Source organism: Callithrix jacchus, chromosome 9 (genome assembly GCF_049354715.1).
Source record: "Callithrix jacchus isolate 240 chromosome 9, calJac240_pri, whole genome shotgun sequence".
NCBI classification, from domain to species: Eukaryota; Metazoa; Chordata; class Mammalia; order Primates; family Cebidae; genus Callithrix; species Callithrix jacchus.
The window spans coordinates 122,385,131-122,401,836 of record NC_133510.1 but is presented as its reverse complement, the minus strand read 5'-3'; the positions used below and the strand labels follow the sequence as shown (position 1 = coordinate 122,401,836).

The following is a 16,706-nucleotide window of genomic DNA, read 5'->3' as shown; positions in this document are numbered from 1 at the left end:
TTGGGCAAATACTAGCCTGTATGACCCCACGTTATGAATTAGAACAATTCTAGCAGATGTATCTAGGGCCAGAGTCTATGGCTTGCTAAGCAAGGCACAGGCAGGATTTTATCCCTTCCTTATCCACTCAGCTGGTGCCCTTGTGCAGCATGCAACCTGTGCAGCTGTTCATAGCGGCCCTGATATTTAACTGACTAGTAAGCTTTTTAAATCTTTCTTTTATTGGTAGACACAGACCCCTTGGCCAGGAGGATGGGAGTACAGCTGAGTTCTGACCAAATCATCTAATGACAAACAGTGATTGGCGCAAAGAATGGCCATATGACCCAAATAGTCCAATCAGAGTTTTCCCCTGGGACTGATAAACACATGTTGGGAAAAGTTAGCACTTTATGCACTGGGAAAATAGCAACCATGTTCCTCTTCATATGGGAGAGGCCTGTTTGTAGTATGAGTGTCTTAATCTGTTTTGTGTTGCTATAGCAACAACACAGACTAGGTAATTTATAAAGAAAAGAAACGTATTTCTTACAGTTCTGGAGGCTGAGAAGTCCAAGGTAGTGGGGCCTACATCTGGCAAGGGCCTCTGTGCTGTGTCATCCCATGAAAGAGGGGTAATTGAGTGCAAGAGCAAGTGGGACTGGAACTTGCCTAACAAATCCACTCTGGAAGTCGTTGCTGGAACCCATCACTGATCTCAGTTCCTAAAGCTCTTCTGGTGATTCTAAGCTCTAACTCAGTTCTCCTCTCGGTTACATGAGCCCAAACACACTCTTTTTGCTTGAGCTAGTGTGAGTTGGTTGTCTGACAATTGTAACCAAAACTATACTGATAATTGGAGAGTTGCTATAAGATGTATTAGGTATGGAAAATCTTTTGCTCAAAGTCGCACTCCAATACAAAATTAATTAATTAATTAATTAATTAATTAATTAATGGGCCTGTATTCCCAGCTACTCAGGAGACTGAGGCAGGAGAATCACTTGAACCCAGGAGGCAGAGGTTGCAGTGAGTCAAGGTTGCACTACTGCACTCCAGCCTGGGATGACAGAGCAAGACTTACTCTCAAAAAAAAAAAACCATCAAAGTGGCACTCCATAAATAATAGCTGCATTATTGCTACACTATACCACATGGGAGTCCCACCACTTTGCTTCTTTGGAGTGAAAGGAGGATGTGTTTCATTAGATTTGGGGTATGGGATATGCCAGTAGCCCTTGATTTCATGCCATGGCAGTCATCAGTAATTCATTAGCAGAAAACATTAATTCATAAAGGATCTGGTGGAGATATATATATATATATATATATTTTTTTTTTTTTTTTTTTTTTTTTTTTTGAGATGGAGTCTCTCTCTGTTGCCCAGGCTGAAGTGCAGTGGCGCAATCTCGGCTCACTGCAAACTTTGCCTCCCGGATCCGGATTCAAGCGATTCTTCTGCCTCAGCCTCCCAAGAAGCTGAGATAATAGGCCTCTGCCACCACGCCCATCTAATTTTTGTATTTTTGGTAGAGACACAGTTTCACCATGTTGGTCAAGATGGTCTCGAATTCCTGACCTCAGGTGATCCACCTGTCTCAGCCTCCCAAAGTGCTGGGATTACAGGTGAGGCGTGAGCCACCACGTCCAGCCAGTGCTTTTAAATTCTTGCTGTTTGATTGTTTCTGCTCTACCTGGAAATGGTCTCAGGGTCCTTCCTACTCAGTGCTACAGGCAGTTGCTACTAATCATTTGGAAATTAAGAGATGAAACCAGACATTTTGATTGTCTGCAATTTTTGACAAAATCCATTACAGTTCATTTTTTAGGCCTCCAAGTCATGGAAGCATACCTACAGAGGTGAGAAAATGTTGCTTTAAATTAATGCCAGAAGATAAGGTGCTCAGAAGAGCACTGCAGAAGCCTAATGACTGGTGCAGGTTTGGCAGAAGGTTTCTGTGAGCATGCACAGAGCATCCGGGTCAACCAGTAAGCAGATTCCCAAAGACACAAGAAAAGATTAGCTGGACTCCACCATTGTACCTGGAATGAAGGTCACTTCCTCATAATCTTTTGGGACTGGCGAGAGAGTCCTGGTGAATATTCCATCCAGAGGAAGACTTTTCGGTTAGAAAAATAAGACAATACGTTTGAACTCAAAAGACAATGTAAACAGTTTCAAAAGTAACACAAAACTTAAAAATGAACACAAAGCTTTAAAAAAGCCCTCCTAACTAATTAATTTTTCCCATTTTCATTTCCCAGAGGCAATCTATAGTGGGACGTGTGTCTTTCAAGATCTTAGGTGCCACAAATAATACATGCTCAACACAGAAAAATCGGAAAATTCAGATAAGCACACGGAAAGATAAAGTTCCACAGCTTGGAGATGAATAGGCAGAACACGCTGATGTATTTTTTTTCTGTCGTGTGTGTGTTTGTATGTGTGCATGTGTGTGTGTGTGTGTGTGTGTGTTTTCAGAAGAAATATTTACTGAATGCCTGTTGTCATGTGACCAGCCTTCAGGGAAAATAAGATGAGCAAAACTCAACCTTGGCTGCTGGGTCTCACCGTCCGGTTGTTGCAATGGCCTTTTCTTCACCATTCCAGGGTGTGCTTGGCTTTGTTTTTCCAATGGAACAGTGAGGATGGCATAGGAGACCCCTAAGAGGGATGGAAATCCAGTGTGTATATTGCCTCTGCACGAGGTCCTGAGTAAAGTGCCCATGATACCTCTGTGGTATAGTTCCTGTTGTACAGATGAGATGAGGCTCCAGGAGGTGAAGTCACCTGCCCAAGGTTGCCTGTCTCATAAGGGGCAGGGCTACCATGCTGCTCTTCCTGCGAGAGCCCTCTTAGGAGTGGGCCAACCCATGTCCACAGAGAAGTGGGGGGATCCCACAGTTGCAGGGTGGTGGGAAGAATGGCATAGCACAGAGGTTCAGAAGAAGCCTTCAGAGTTTGGTAAATCTGGATTTGAATCTTGACTCTGCCGCTTCCAAGTCCCGAACCTCATTTAGTTCATCTGTGAAATGAGGGATCATTAAACTATTGACTTCGTAGAGGGTTAAATGGGCTCATGTATGTGAAATGCCTATAAAAGCTTGGGACAAAGTAAACTGCTCAGTAAGTGTCGCCATGACTGTTTTTGGAAAACCATGACTTAGACTAATATTTTCCTGGTGGGATTAGGTGACACCTGCTTTCCCCAGCGGCTGTGGCTGTGTTTCTGTTTCTGATTGACTTGGGCGCAAGTTGCTGGCACCATCATTCTGGGGACTTTGGGAAAAAAAAAAAAAACTTGCTCCACAACCCCACAGGCTTCTCTTGTTGCTGTGACAATGGAACTGGGAAGGAGGTGGGACTATGGGGAAGGTTTCCCTTAGGAACATCCTAGGTGGGCCTGACCAACTTGGTTCCCTGGCATGCTAAGCCCTTCCTGAGTTCCAGAACTCTCCATTCTGCTTTGTTCTCTGCTCATCCATCACTTTACCCTTTATCTGAAAGTCTTCTGTCTTCTCTCTGCTTACCTGACTGGAACCCTTCTAGTGCCTGGCACAGAGCCTAACACTCAGCAAATGATTGTTGAAGATGGAATTAATGATGGAAGCATTAAAAGCCTGGCAGACAGAGTGAGATGGGGGGTGCCGAGGAAGGCACTTCTCTGGGTCTCAGTTACCATCTCTGTATAAAAAGGGTAATAATAATACCAACCTCTTGGGTTATTGGGAGGATTAAATACATACTCTCTGTAAGGAACTCAGCACAGGACTCAATAAGTCATATCTGCAATTGTTGTTCCCGTTCACCTCTCCTTTTTCCTTTTTTGGGGACTTTTCACACCAGAAATCCAGTTTTCCATGTGTGGTCACTTGATTGAGTTAGACAAGAGAAAGATATTCTTTTCTGTTCTGATTCCCGCCCCAGTCCTGATGCTTAGGGTATGATATTTAGACACTTCCATTTACAGCCAGCTTCTCCACCCTCACAGTCCTGCTTTGCTTCCTTTCAGCCTTGTCTCTCTAACCACTGCCACCCACAAACCCTGCGAGGGGTCCCTCCATTCCCCCCAAACCATTCTCCTCTCTCCTATGTCTTCTGTAACTCACCCTGTAGCTATGCTGGGTGAGGCATTTGATCAGAATTCATGAAAAGTGTCATAGAGTCAGTTCCTTTCATTTAGCAGAGCAAATCTGATGAAACTCAGCCTGGACATAATGTTGGCCAGCAGCCGGGAAAGACAGACCCACTGATTTCCCCCACGGGTACAGCTGGGATTGATGGAAGTGACCAAGTAAATAAGGTGAGTTTTCTGGCCTCTCATCCATCTCAGAGCATTCCTATGTGCGAGAGTAGTGTTTTCAGATCACTTTACGGGTCCATTTTACAGATTGAACAACTAAATCTCAGATAAATTACTGAGTAGAAAACTGATTTGGAGGAAATTGACATGAAACAAAAGGGGCAGCTATTCTCTTTGACGTTTTGGAAATGTGTGAAAATGCTGTACTGGGAACTGGGATGCCAAATTTGATTTTAGATGTAAAGCTCACATGTCATTCAAGATTACTTTTCCTCAGGACCCACTGGGGGCAGAACTAGAGCATGAGGAGACAGCAGAAAGGACAAGAAAGGAATCTTCTTATCCAATAATGGAAAAGTATTTTCAGTTCTGACTATGTTTACAGACTGTGTAACTAAGGATTTGTGCCGAAAATGGGAGGTGTTTTCAGTATAAAAATGATCTGGCAACTTTTGAAGTAAATTCTGTAAGAGAACCAGAGCTGTCTGAACATAACTGAGGAATTGAGAAGATGTCAAAGGAAAATAATGATGATAATGGTGATAATTACTATCTTTCTGGGGGCCAGTTACCATAATCGGCATATTAAATTTAAATATAGTTTTGCTTCTCCAAAACTTGGAGGTAGGTATTTTCATTACCATGTTTCAGATGAGGAAATTGAACTTCAGAGAGGTGAAGTAACCTGCCTGAGGTCACACAGCTAGTAAATGACAGAGCTGCAATTCAAACCCTGATTTGTATGAGTTTAAAGCCCACTCACCTTCTGTTATGCTACTCAGGCCTTGGATTAAGTTCCAGGGATTCAAAGATGAGTTGAGACACACTCCCTGCCCTCAAGAACCTCTGTGTTTTACAGAAAGAAAGAACTATTTCAGCTAAAGAGTTCCCTGTTGAAGTGTGAATCATCTCCACTGCTCTCTGGTAAAGAAACAAACCTGTGAATGCATAGGTTACGCATGGATATCCCTTTGTCTTAGTTCTGATTTTATTTTTCTAGCATCTTCATGAGGCGTCCCAGGGCACTTTCCCTAAACCCCAAAGGAACAGAATTCCCACCTGTGTCTGTGCCATGCCTGGGACCTGAACTCTGGGTGAGCAGTCCTCTTTGCATTATGATGCTGGTGCAGCAGCAGACAGTCTTGGCTCCCACCCTCCTTTCCTCCCCAACCCACCCTGATGTTCAGCTTCAGAAAGACAAATGAGCAAATCTCCCTCTCGAATTGCTGTCCAACGGAGACAAGCAAGATGCCCTCCCAGGAACCAGTATTGTGATCACAGCATATGCAGTTTTCCTCTGGCTGGTGACCCAGCAGAGCTGGGGTGGAGGAGTCCCTCATGCTCCACTCTGGAGCATAGACCTTGCTCTCAGCTGTTCATTTCCTCCTCCTGGACTGTCCAGCCCAGGGCTGATAATCAGGTGCAACCTCCTTGGCATTTAGCTCTGAAATTCTGCTTTAACCTTCACCTGCACAAGCAGTTTATAATAACAAGAGCAACCACTTACTGAGGGCCTTTTGGACCCTTTCTGTATACAATGCCTATTGGATGCTTTCTCTAAATAGTCGAAAGAGCGGGGTTGTGGGATATAATCATAAAGCTACTTTTGTTGTCCCCCTCCCCTGTTGTTGTATAATTCCAGGACTGGTCCTCTCTGCCTCTGAATGAATGTCAGCCAGGCCCCTGTGCTATGAATTTGTTATTTGTAGGTAATAAAAATGTCATCGGCATCTGTGGTTCTGTTCAGTGATGAATGTGTCCAGTCCAGTGTAGGGTCACACCTCTGACTTCATTTGCTCAGACTTGCTGCAGAAGCTGCGGTGGGAAATGGGTACCGTCAGCTTCGTGTGTTTTCTCTAAGAGAGTGGTAAATTTGCCCTCCAATCTCTTCCCCAGCCAGGCTGCCCTTGCCCCTTTAAGGTTGGTGAGGGCACACTGGGAAGAGATAAGGGGTAGAAAAAGGTCTCGATTAACTGGGATGGTTGCTGTGAGCTGGGTCCTACAGGATGCCATTCTCTGGTGTGAACTTTGGAACTCTGTCTCCATTGGCTTCGAAACACAAGATCTTTGTAGGGACTAGAAAAAAAGATATCAGACAGCCTCAAGTATGCCCTGCTTGGCAAATGGATGCTGTCTTGTGCAAGTCAGAAAAAGCCTTTCCCTTTTTCTAGGTTTCTGCAAGCCTGCATGGGTATGCACATCCTAAGAGCAGCGCATGGCTGGATGTCTGCAACACTCTTGAGCTAGAGCTTTTGTTCATGCACTAAGGACACGTCCATCTTCAGGGACCCTGTATGCACGTCTCTCACCTGTAGTTCACCAGCCCTAGAGCTGCACGAGCTCCACGTTCCAACTCTCCAGTCATGCATGACATTCCATCTGGCCTTGGCCCTTCATGGCCCACCTTCACAGATGCCCATCATGCCCAAAAAGAATAGGCAAAGCATCTTTCAAATATCCCCAGGTCAGCTTGCTTATACATGCTCGTTCTCTCTTTCCTGCCCGCCACAGAAAACAGTGGCCTTTGGTGGAAATGTAGCTGCTTACCAACTTGCAGCCCTCTTCAGCCATCCCGGGGCCCCTTAGATTTCTCAGGTATGAGTCAGACTCTAATCTGCAGGGTTCCCCAATCTTTAGGGGACAGAAATCAAGCTCCCCAAGGGCTCTCTTCAAAGCCTATTTAAGTAGGCTTCAGGAGGGAGGAGCGCACCCCTTCTTTCCTCTGACAGATGACAGCCGGCCTTTCTGCATTGATATGGTGAATCTTGATGGGGCACTGGCCACTTCTACTGCGGGTATTAAAATGGGACACACTGTCTCCCTTTGGACTGAGTCCTCTAAGACAGCTATCTCCAAACTTATTGGCACCAGGGACTGGTTTTGTGGAAGACCAGGTCAAGAGGATGGTTCCAGCATGATTCAAGCACATTACATTTATTGTGCACTCTATTTTTATTATTACATTTTAATGTATAATGAAATAATTATAAACTCACCATAATGAAGAGTCTGTAGGAGCTCTGAGTTTGTTTTCCTTCAACTAGATGGTCTGATCTGGGGGTGATGGGAGACAGTGACAGATCATCAGGCACTAGATTCTCATAAGGAGCTCACAGCCTAGATTCCTCACATGCGCAGTTCCCAAAAGGATTTGCACTCCTGTGAGGAGGCATAGGTTCTGCATGGTTTTCCAGAGTTCCTATGAAGTTATTTTTGATGCCCACCAAAATGGTAGCTGGCTTGATTTTAAAAACCTTTTATTGGCTTTTTTCTCTTCCCTGCCTCGCTTTCCCCGTGATATGGTTTGGCTCTGTGTCCCCATTCATATCTCATGTTGAATTGTACTCCCATAATTCCCATGTGTTATGGGAGAGACCTGGTGGGAGGTAACTGAATCACAGGGACAGTTTTCCCATACTGTTCTCATGGTAGGGAATAAGATCCTGTGAGGATCTAATGCTGCTGCTGATCTGCCTGGAGCTCAGGCAGTAATGAGAGGGATGGGGAGCCTCTGTAAATACAGATGAAGCTTTACTTGCTCTCCCGCTGCCCACCTCCTGCTGTGTGGCAGTGTTCCTAACAGGCCATGGACCATTACCAGACTACGGTCAGGGCGTTGGGGACCCCTGATCTAGGAAAGCCAAGAACAAAACAGTAAGTGCCAACTCATCCGATGCTCCAGAGTGAGGTCCAAGACTCTCAATATGACCAGCAAAGGAGGTGGCCAGAACTTGTTTCACGTCCCTTTAGCCTTTCCTCTAATTTGAGGATATTAGAGGGTTCACATTGAAGTGTGGAGAGGGGAGGAAATTGGAAGGGAAATTTTTTAGATAGAGCTGATGGATGTTGTATCCATCTGTTGTATGATGGAGTTCTGTGACACATTCTCTCCTGATACTGGCAGTAGAAGTGGTCAGTGCCCCATCAGAATGTATCATATCAACCCTAAAAGGCCAATACCTTCTGTCAGTATCGCCATCTGTGTGTTTGGGGGCTTTCTCTGAAGATGAGGAAGACCAGTCTGCCCGTTCCCAAGGTAGACCAGAAGTGCCAGGGAATTCATCCTCTAGGAGAAGCCGGCAGCCAATGACTGATGGGAGTTGGTATATAAAGCTCCCAGATCCCTCACTGCTGAGTTGGAAGGATGTTGAGGCATAGGTTCTGCATGGTTTTCCAGAGTTCCTATGAAGTTATTTTTGATGCCCACCAAAATGGTAGCTGGCTTGATTTTAAAAACCTCTTATTGGCTTTTTTCTCTTCCCTGCCTTGCTTTCCCCATGATATGGTTTGGCTCTGTGTCCCCATTCATATCTCATGTTGAATTGTACTCCCATAATTCCCATGTGTTATGGGAGAGACCTGGTGGGAGGTAACTGAATCACAGGGACAGTTTTCCCATACTGTTCTCATGGTAGGGAGTAAGTCTCATGAGATCTGATGGTTTTATAAGGGGTTTTCATTTTCGCTTCTGCCTCATTTTCTCTTGCTGCCAACATGTAAGAAGTGCCTTTCACCTTCCACCATGATTGTGAGGCCTCACCAGCCACATGAAATTATGAGTCCATTAAACCTGTTTTTCTTCCCTGTCTTGGGTATGTCTCTATCGGTAGCATGAAAACAGACGAATACATCCCACTCCCCTTCCATTACCTCCCAAATAAGGTACTTACACTCAAATCCTGATCTCAGGGTCCCTGATATGGCTTGACTGTGTCCCCACCGAAATCTCACCTTGAATTGTAGTTCCCATAATCCCCACATGTCATGAGAGGGACCTGGTAGGAGGTAATTGCATCATGGGGGTGGTTACCCTCATACTGTCCTTGTGATAGCAAGTGAGTTCCCACGAGATCTGGTGGTTTTATAAGGGGCTTCCCCCTTTGCTTGGCACTCTTACCTGCCGCCATGTAAGACATGCCTGCTTCACCTTCTGCCACGATTGTAAGTTCCCTGAGGCCTTTCTAGCCATAAGAAACTGTGAGTCAATTAAACCTTTTTCCTTTATAAATTACCCTGTCTTGGGCATTTCTTCATAGCAGTGTAAGAATGGATGAATACCATCCCTTGCTGGAGGAACTTAAAGTAAGACAAAGCCCTGTTATTCAGATAATACCTTTATAACTAGCATATCTCTAATCCTTTCCCAACCTTGCAAGATGGGTGTCTTTTTTTCTCCACTGAGAAAGCAGAAGATTAGGGTTAATGTGGTTTAACATGGCAGGACTGGGATTCAACCTCAGATTTATATGACTCCAAGAAAATGCTCTTTTCCTCACACCATTCTGCTCCCTAGCAGTTGTAAGCCATTCCCTCCCACCTACAAAGTACAGTTCTTTAAATGGCCACCCTTAGTCTCTGTTTAATCTAGCACTTTCTTGATGTTCATAACCTTGGTTCTGAATCATTTGCTCAGTGCTATTCCTCACTCTCCACTGCAACCTGCTTTTAATACCCCCAACTTCTAGTTTCCGTTAGCCCTCCGGATGCAACACTGGGTGCTTTCTTCCTGGCCCTTGACTTTGACTCATCATCCAGCTCCATTGCCCTAGACTTGCCTTCAGAAATATTCTTCCTAGTTGGACTGTGTTCCAGGACTCCCGGTCTTGACATTATCCACTATGGATGATGTGCTGGTTGGTTCATATCATGGCTGTCCCTGTAAGTGTTCTTTCCTCTATGCCCTAACAATTCCTATCCTGAGCTGGAGCAAAATGAATTTTTATCCATTGCTTAAAATTTGAAAGCACATCCAGGAAGTTGTACATACTAGCCGAGCAAGCCTGAGTGCCTATGAGGAGAACTTGGACACCACTGCTGGGAATTGGCTAAGTGGGAAGATTTTAATTGTTCCCAGGCTTGTCGCATCCACCTAATTTTCTCTAACGAGCACACACAAAGCAACAAGGAGAGGTGCGGGATTGGATGGCAATTCAACGCCTCATAATGCCAGATGAATTGCAACGCCTGCTCCACAGTATTGCACTTGCCGATGTCTGGGAGACAGTCTCCATGGATGCTAATTCAATTATGCTGAAACATAGAAGGAAATTGGCAGCCAAATTGCTGCCACGCTGCCGAGCTGTACCTCGCTTGTGTCCCCTGTGCTGTTTCCTGCTGATTCAGCAGCACACGGTGGCTCTTCTAGTTTGAGAATGACCAGGGGCTATGTTCCACTTGGTATGATTCTTCAGGCAGACTTCCCATCTTAGAACTCCAAATAGAGAAACCATTCCTTGTTAACCTTTTCCTTTCCTCCTTTCACTCCAGAAACACCTCTTGTTATTTAGTCATCATCAATAACAGAAGTATATAAGTTAAAGAGTACTGCATTGTGCATTGTACATTGTACAAAGAGTACATTGTTCAGCTAGTAACTGTTGACTGAGCATCAGTTAAAGACAGAGGACACAGCAGGGAACAAAAACAGGCATAAATCTATGCCTTTAGGAGCTTACCATCCTGCCTCACTTTCCAAGGAGGGAAGACTACTGGGTGAGTTTCAAGGCTTTCTTTGCATTCTAGAATCTCGGTAATGGATAAATGTGAAAACTCAAAAGAGATGGAAAGGCCCAGTCGATTCACGGGAGAAAGAGCTGCATGGGAAGAGAAGACTAGGGGACACAAGCCAACAGGCACAGTTAGATTTGGAGATTGTATGGAGCTTGTAAAATAGAAGAGAGGAATGTAGTGGAGCTTTTGGTGGGGAACAGAATGAGAAGAAGAAACTGCATTTCAAGTTTTGCTCTGTTGTATGAATGGAATGCTTCTGTGCTCTGTAATATTTTTTAAGAGACTTCAGTAATTGCAGTTTTAAACTTTTTTTTTTTAAATCAATCAGTCAACAAATATTTATCGAATGCCTACTATGTTCCAGGTATAAGACAGATGCCATCTTTTCCTTATCTGGCATGTAGTTCCAAGGGAAAGAGGACTGAATACTTGATAGGTACATATATGAGAATAGAACTTCATCCACGAAGACAGAAAAGCATTTGCTGAGCATATGAGATTTCCGTTGGGCTCTGAAGGATTAGGAGTTTGTCAGGCAAAGAGACACAGGTGGGGAGTATGAACAGTTTCAGACATAGGTTATGGCTTTTGAGAGGGATTCATGGAATGAAAGAATGCAGTTTATTGGCCAAAGCTGCCCTATCAAAAGTAACAAGGCTGCGAACTTCACCAGACTCTTTTCAATATTGAGTTTTTAGCTTCAATGACATTGAATATTCTCGGGCAAGTTCCTGTAGAATGAGCCTGAATCTGTCTTGCTCCCAGCCTCTGCAGCTGATCCTACCCCTGCCACTATTATCAAGAAAACAAGCTGAGATAAAGCTGATGGTAGATGGGGCAGTGGGCAGAAATTGCTTTTTATACTGGCTGCCAGAACTGAGGTTTCTTTGAATAAGTTCTGTGCTGTGGTGACTTCAAGGCTTTATATTTATTAGGCACCTACTGTGTACCCAATTCTGTGTAAAGTCCTAGGAAACAAAAGTGAATAAAAGACATGGTTTTGTTATTGCTAACATCTGTCACAACTGTAAAAAGGCATTCACAGTGTCTTAATGCCCTAAGACTATGACAGTGTTAGTTGGTAGTTGGCTTCCTGAGACCCTTAGGGAGGTCAGACAGACCTGAGCTGGAATATGGGTTCTACCCAATAATAGCTGTGTGACTTTAGATGAGTTAATTCTCCTGCATTTAAGTTTTTTTAATCCGTTAAAATGAGGATTATAACACCCACCCGAAGGACTGTAGTGAAGCTTAGAGATAACCCGGGTGTCACTCATCTGGTGAATAAGGTCTCCGTAGTGTGAGAAGACCCTCTCTTCTCCACTGTCCATTGGCAAGGCCTTGGTGGGCTGAAGTTTTTTCTGATCATGTAAAATTTTAAGCAGCCTCTATTACTCAACTGGTTATTCCTGGTTAATAAAATGTCCTGCAGGCATTTTTCTCACAGAATAGTACCATGCCAGTAATTATAATGCCTGCTCTTAAGTCATGGTTAAAACTCCGAGTTCATTTAAAGTTTCTTTCAAACAAGTCAACTGTTAAAAAAAAAAAAAGACCTTTGTGAAACAATTGGAGACACATGAACAGTAACTGAATAGTAAATGAAATTAAGGTATTGTTCATTGAGTAATGGTAAATACGGTATGTGGATATTTACGCTGAATTACTAAAGATGAAATAATTTGCTGTCTGAAATTTGCTTTTCATTAACTAGTGGTTTGGGGGTAAAGGGTCGGGGTATAAGTGAACAAGAATGATCATGTTTACCTTATTAATTTTTGTTATCTTATCCCCTGTTTTTGTAAATGCTTGAAAACTTCCACAGTAAAAGTTTGAAAAAGATTTTGAAGCATCTTTCCCGAACAACCTTACATAACTGGCAGGTTGTATAGCACGTAAGTATAGTGGGTATTCTTTATATCATAGACATTGTCAATCTATGTATTTATTATAACAATTCTTTGGCCAGTGGCAGTGGTCTGTTGCTTTAATAAAATCAGGATATTTTATTATATCAGTAGATAAACTTCTGTGGTAACCCCCTAATTATCTTCTCCTCCTGGTATTCACATCCTGTGAAATCAACCCCCTCCCCCCCAACACACATATACATGCCTTGGGGCTGGACCTAGTGACTTTGTTCTGATGAATAGAATAAAAATGATGAAATGTCACTTCCAATATTAGATTATAAAAGACTATCTTTGGTCTGATACTATCTCTCTCCAGCTTTACTCTCTTGCTTATTCTGAAGAAACAAGCTGCCTTGTTGTGAATTACTCTATGGAGGGAGAGACCCACATGCTAAGGAACTGAGAGCATGACCATTGGGCAACAGCCCTGGACTGAATCTTTCCAGCAACCTCTTGCATGACCTTGGAAGAGGATGATTCCCCATCCAAACCTTCAGCTGAGACTGCAGCCCTCCTGGTACCTTGATTGTAACCTGGTGAGAGATCCTGAGCCAGAAGACTCAGCTCAGATGAGCCTAGATTCCTGAGTTGTTTTAAGCTGTCAGGTTTTAGGGAAATTTATTATGCAGTAATAGACAACAAATACAGTATATAATGACAAACTTCAGAAAAATGGAGGTAAAGTTCTTGGAGGGGGCACTTTTTTTCTAGTTCAAACAAAGAAGTAGTATCAGTGTGGGTTAGCAGTAGTCACCCCCCTCTCAGCTTAGATGTTGGGGAAGGGGGTTGTGGTTGGCTTCCCTAGGTCCTCTCTTTTCTCTGATTGCTAGCCAAAGACCCAAGGGAGCAGAGGGAGGAGAGGCAAGGGCAGATTAGGGCTCTCTTGACCAGTACTGTCACAATTTGGCATTGGTGCTCTCTGCCTGGCAGGTATTTAAAGTTCCTCCAGCTTTGGCATGTGATCAAAGCTGAGTCAATTTGAGGTGTATTGTGGATTCTTTGAGATCCCCATTAGGGGTGTCCACACTGCACAGTCCCCCAACTGTTCACCTGAGACCTGTGTTCAGGTGGGGATTCTTCAGTTCCCCTCTTGTGGTGCCTTTTTCCCAAATTCCATAGCAGGTGGTAGCATCTCTTGCTGCTCCTATTGGGTGGGACGCTTCTAAGACGCCTCCATTCCAGTTTCTCCACATCTGCTTGATTCATGGGAAGCTCATGCATCCTTGGCACCTGGAGGGACTTAGCATCTGCTTCTAGTGCTATCCTCAGTCCTCTTCCTGAGATCTCGATAGGCTCCAGCCAAGGTCTGACTAACATATACATTTTTCAGGTCTCAGTCAGATGCCATTCTCCCCAGACTCCAGGGAATTCACAGCAAACTAGAGATATTTCCTGGAAGTTCCTCTCACCAGGCAAGGCTGTGGGATTGAGACTAACTTCGTACTGGACTCCTTTCTCCAGAAAAATCCTCTCCCCAGCTTCCAATTCAACCTTTTCAGAGATGGCCATTGGCCCAAGAGTCAGAAAACGATTTCCTTTTAGACCTTTTCAAAGCCAATACCTTGCTTGGAAATGTCAGGTATTTGAACATTTCATTTTGTCTTTGGCCCGTGGAGCCTCAGCTGAAACCAAGACCCAAAGATTCCATTTTAGCATCCTGTGATATGCATGCAGTTGCTGTTCAATCCATGGTGTTTTGTTGCTTTTACACTGTTGTGGGAGATTTACTGCACTGATGGACCTAAGATGCTGTGTCTGCATCCACACTCTTTGCCAGGACTTTTTAGCCCCTCTCATCAAGGGTTGAAGTCTATTTCCCAGTTCTTGGATTAGGCTAGTCTTGTGATTGCTTTGACCAATAGAATGTGGCAGAAGGAACATTATACCTTTTCTGAGCCTGGGAACAAGACTCTGTATGATTTTGGCCTGTCTCTTGGAGTTCTCCTGCTGTTCTGTGAATAACCCGTGGGTAGAATGAAAGACCATGTGAATAAGAGCAAAGTCAGTTCCGTTGTCCCAGATATGCAAGAAAGCCCAACTAAGATCAGCAGAGCCACCTAGCCTGACCACAGAGACACGTGCAAACCCCACCAAGCTCGGCTCAGATGGCTCAGATGCTTGGAACTGCCCATGTGACCCACTGACTTGTGAGTGAAAATAATCAATTGTTACCATGTGCCACTGAGGTTTTGTGGTTGTTTGTTATGCAGCTTTATAATAACTGATACATTGTACTGGGTAGCTAATGAGAGAGTGTTTCTGAGCAGAGGACCCTCTCAAATACCAGGTGACAAAACTGGCTGCTGGAAGACTGCTTTCCTTTTCCTTAGGCACCCTCAGTTTTGGCCTGGATAGATTCCTCCTGGGCTTGTCAAAACTTCCCAGAATGCAGAACAGAAAACAGGGATTCCTCTGGCAGCTTGTTAGGGTAATTAAAATGTGGGTGGAAGCTCATTAAGCTCCCCTTTGTCAACATTCTTCCTTCCAGGCCTGGAGAAGCTGTGAGTTCTGTCACATCCCATTAGCACTGTGTCTGGGTGGTTTCCGCACCTTTCCAGGCAAATCAAACACACAGAGTCTACATTCAAGGGAGAAATAAATTTATTCCCATGGAGAGGGGTGTGTTTACGGAAATGTAAGGACACTGGGGTGGATGATAAGAAAGAGAATGGGAAGATCTAAGAATGCTTTGGAAGTATAATACATACAGCAAGCATTTGAAGTCTGTTCTGAACATCCTCAAGTTCCCTTCTATTCCTGTCTCAGCGGGCCCCCTACAAAACGTGATCTTTATGGAAAAGATTTTGGAGTCAAAAAGACTTTTGTTCCAGTCCCAACTGGGTCATAAAAATAAGACCAATAATAATGTTAACTTGTATTGAGCATGTTTTGTTTGCCAGGCTCTGTGCTGTGAGTTTTATATAGAAAAATTCTCATTTAATCCGAGACAAGAAGCTTCCTAAGATCAGGAGTGGATGCTTGTTTTTTAATTTTTAATTTTTGAGACAAGGTTTTGTTCTGTTGCCCAGGCTGGATTGTAGTAGTGTGATCATGGCTCACTGCAGCCTTGACTCCCAGGCTCAAGCCATCCTCCTGCCTCAGCCTCTTGAGTAGCTGAGACTAGAGGTGTGTGCCACCGCACCGGCTAACTGTTTACATTTTATGAGATAGATAGGGTTTCACTATGTTGCCCAAACTGGTCTCAAACTCCTGGGCTCAAATGATCCTCCTACTCTGGCCTCCCAAAGTGCTGGGATTACAGGGATGAGCCACCATGTCCAGCCATAATGCCCATTTTGGTTTCCAGTATAGATCCAGTACACAGCACAATTTTTTGCATTAGATGTTCAATAACTGTTTAGTGAACAAACGAATGAATGACAATCCCATGAGGTGGAGGTAACTACACTTCAAGCTGAAGAAACAGAAGTTCTATAACTGACCAACGTTTCCACAGCTAGTGAGTGGCAGGAGGGGCTTTAAGCCAGAAATGTTGTTTTCAAGTGCCATTATTTCATTTTGTCCTTGGAGTGTCTCTGGGATTCCTGGAAAATGGGAATATTAACAACACCTGTCTCATGGGGCTGTTGCGACAATCACATACGTCAGGGAAGTAAATATGTAAGAGATTACCTACCTGGCACACAATAACAGCACACATGCTAGCTTTGTTTATCTTATGTTTGTTTGTGTCCTTGTTTTCTAATAAAGTCTCGAGGGGGTGGGTGGAGAGGGGGAGTAGTTAAAAAGGGACCAGAGGAGGCCTCATGGTGCATGGAACCAAAACAAAACGAGTTCAAATCTTGACTCTGCCACACAGTTGTTGCACCACCTGTTTAAAGCCACGTACAATTAACGTCATATCTACCACGTAATATTCTCCTATCACTGGGCTGCGACTTCCAGAGAAGATTGTGTGGGCATGGGAACGAAACCAATTTATCATTAAATGCTTTTCTATCAACAAACACCATATGCTTGTGCAAATCAATCAACAACA

At 44.0% G+C, this 16,706-nt stretch overlaps 1 long non-coding RNA gene across 4 annotated transcripts; it reads left to right on the top strand.

Moving 5' to 3' along the window:
• Positions 1 to 3,493: 3,493 nt before the first annotated feature.
• Positions 3,494 to 16,419, top strand: LOC118144363 (uncharacterized). Of its 4 annotated transcripts, none has more exons than XR_013522151.1 (5): positions 3,494 to 3,677; positions 4,167 to 4,283; positions 10,551 to 10,775; positions 12,619 to 12,688; positions 13,023 to 16,419. It is a non-coding gene; the product is annotated as an uncharacterized LOC118144363 (long non-coding RNA). The 4 variants fall into 4 exon arrangements; XR_004729136.3 differs by having other exon boundaries at positions 4,164 to 4,283; XR_013522152.1 differs by lacking the exon at positions 10,551 to 10,775.
• The last annotated feature ends 287 nt before the right edge of the window (positions 16,420 to 16,706 follow it).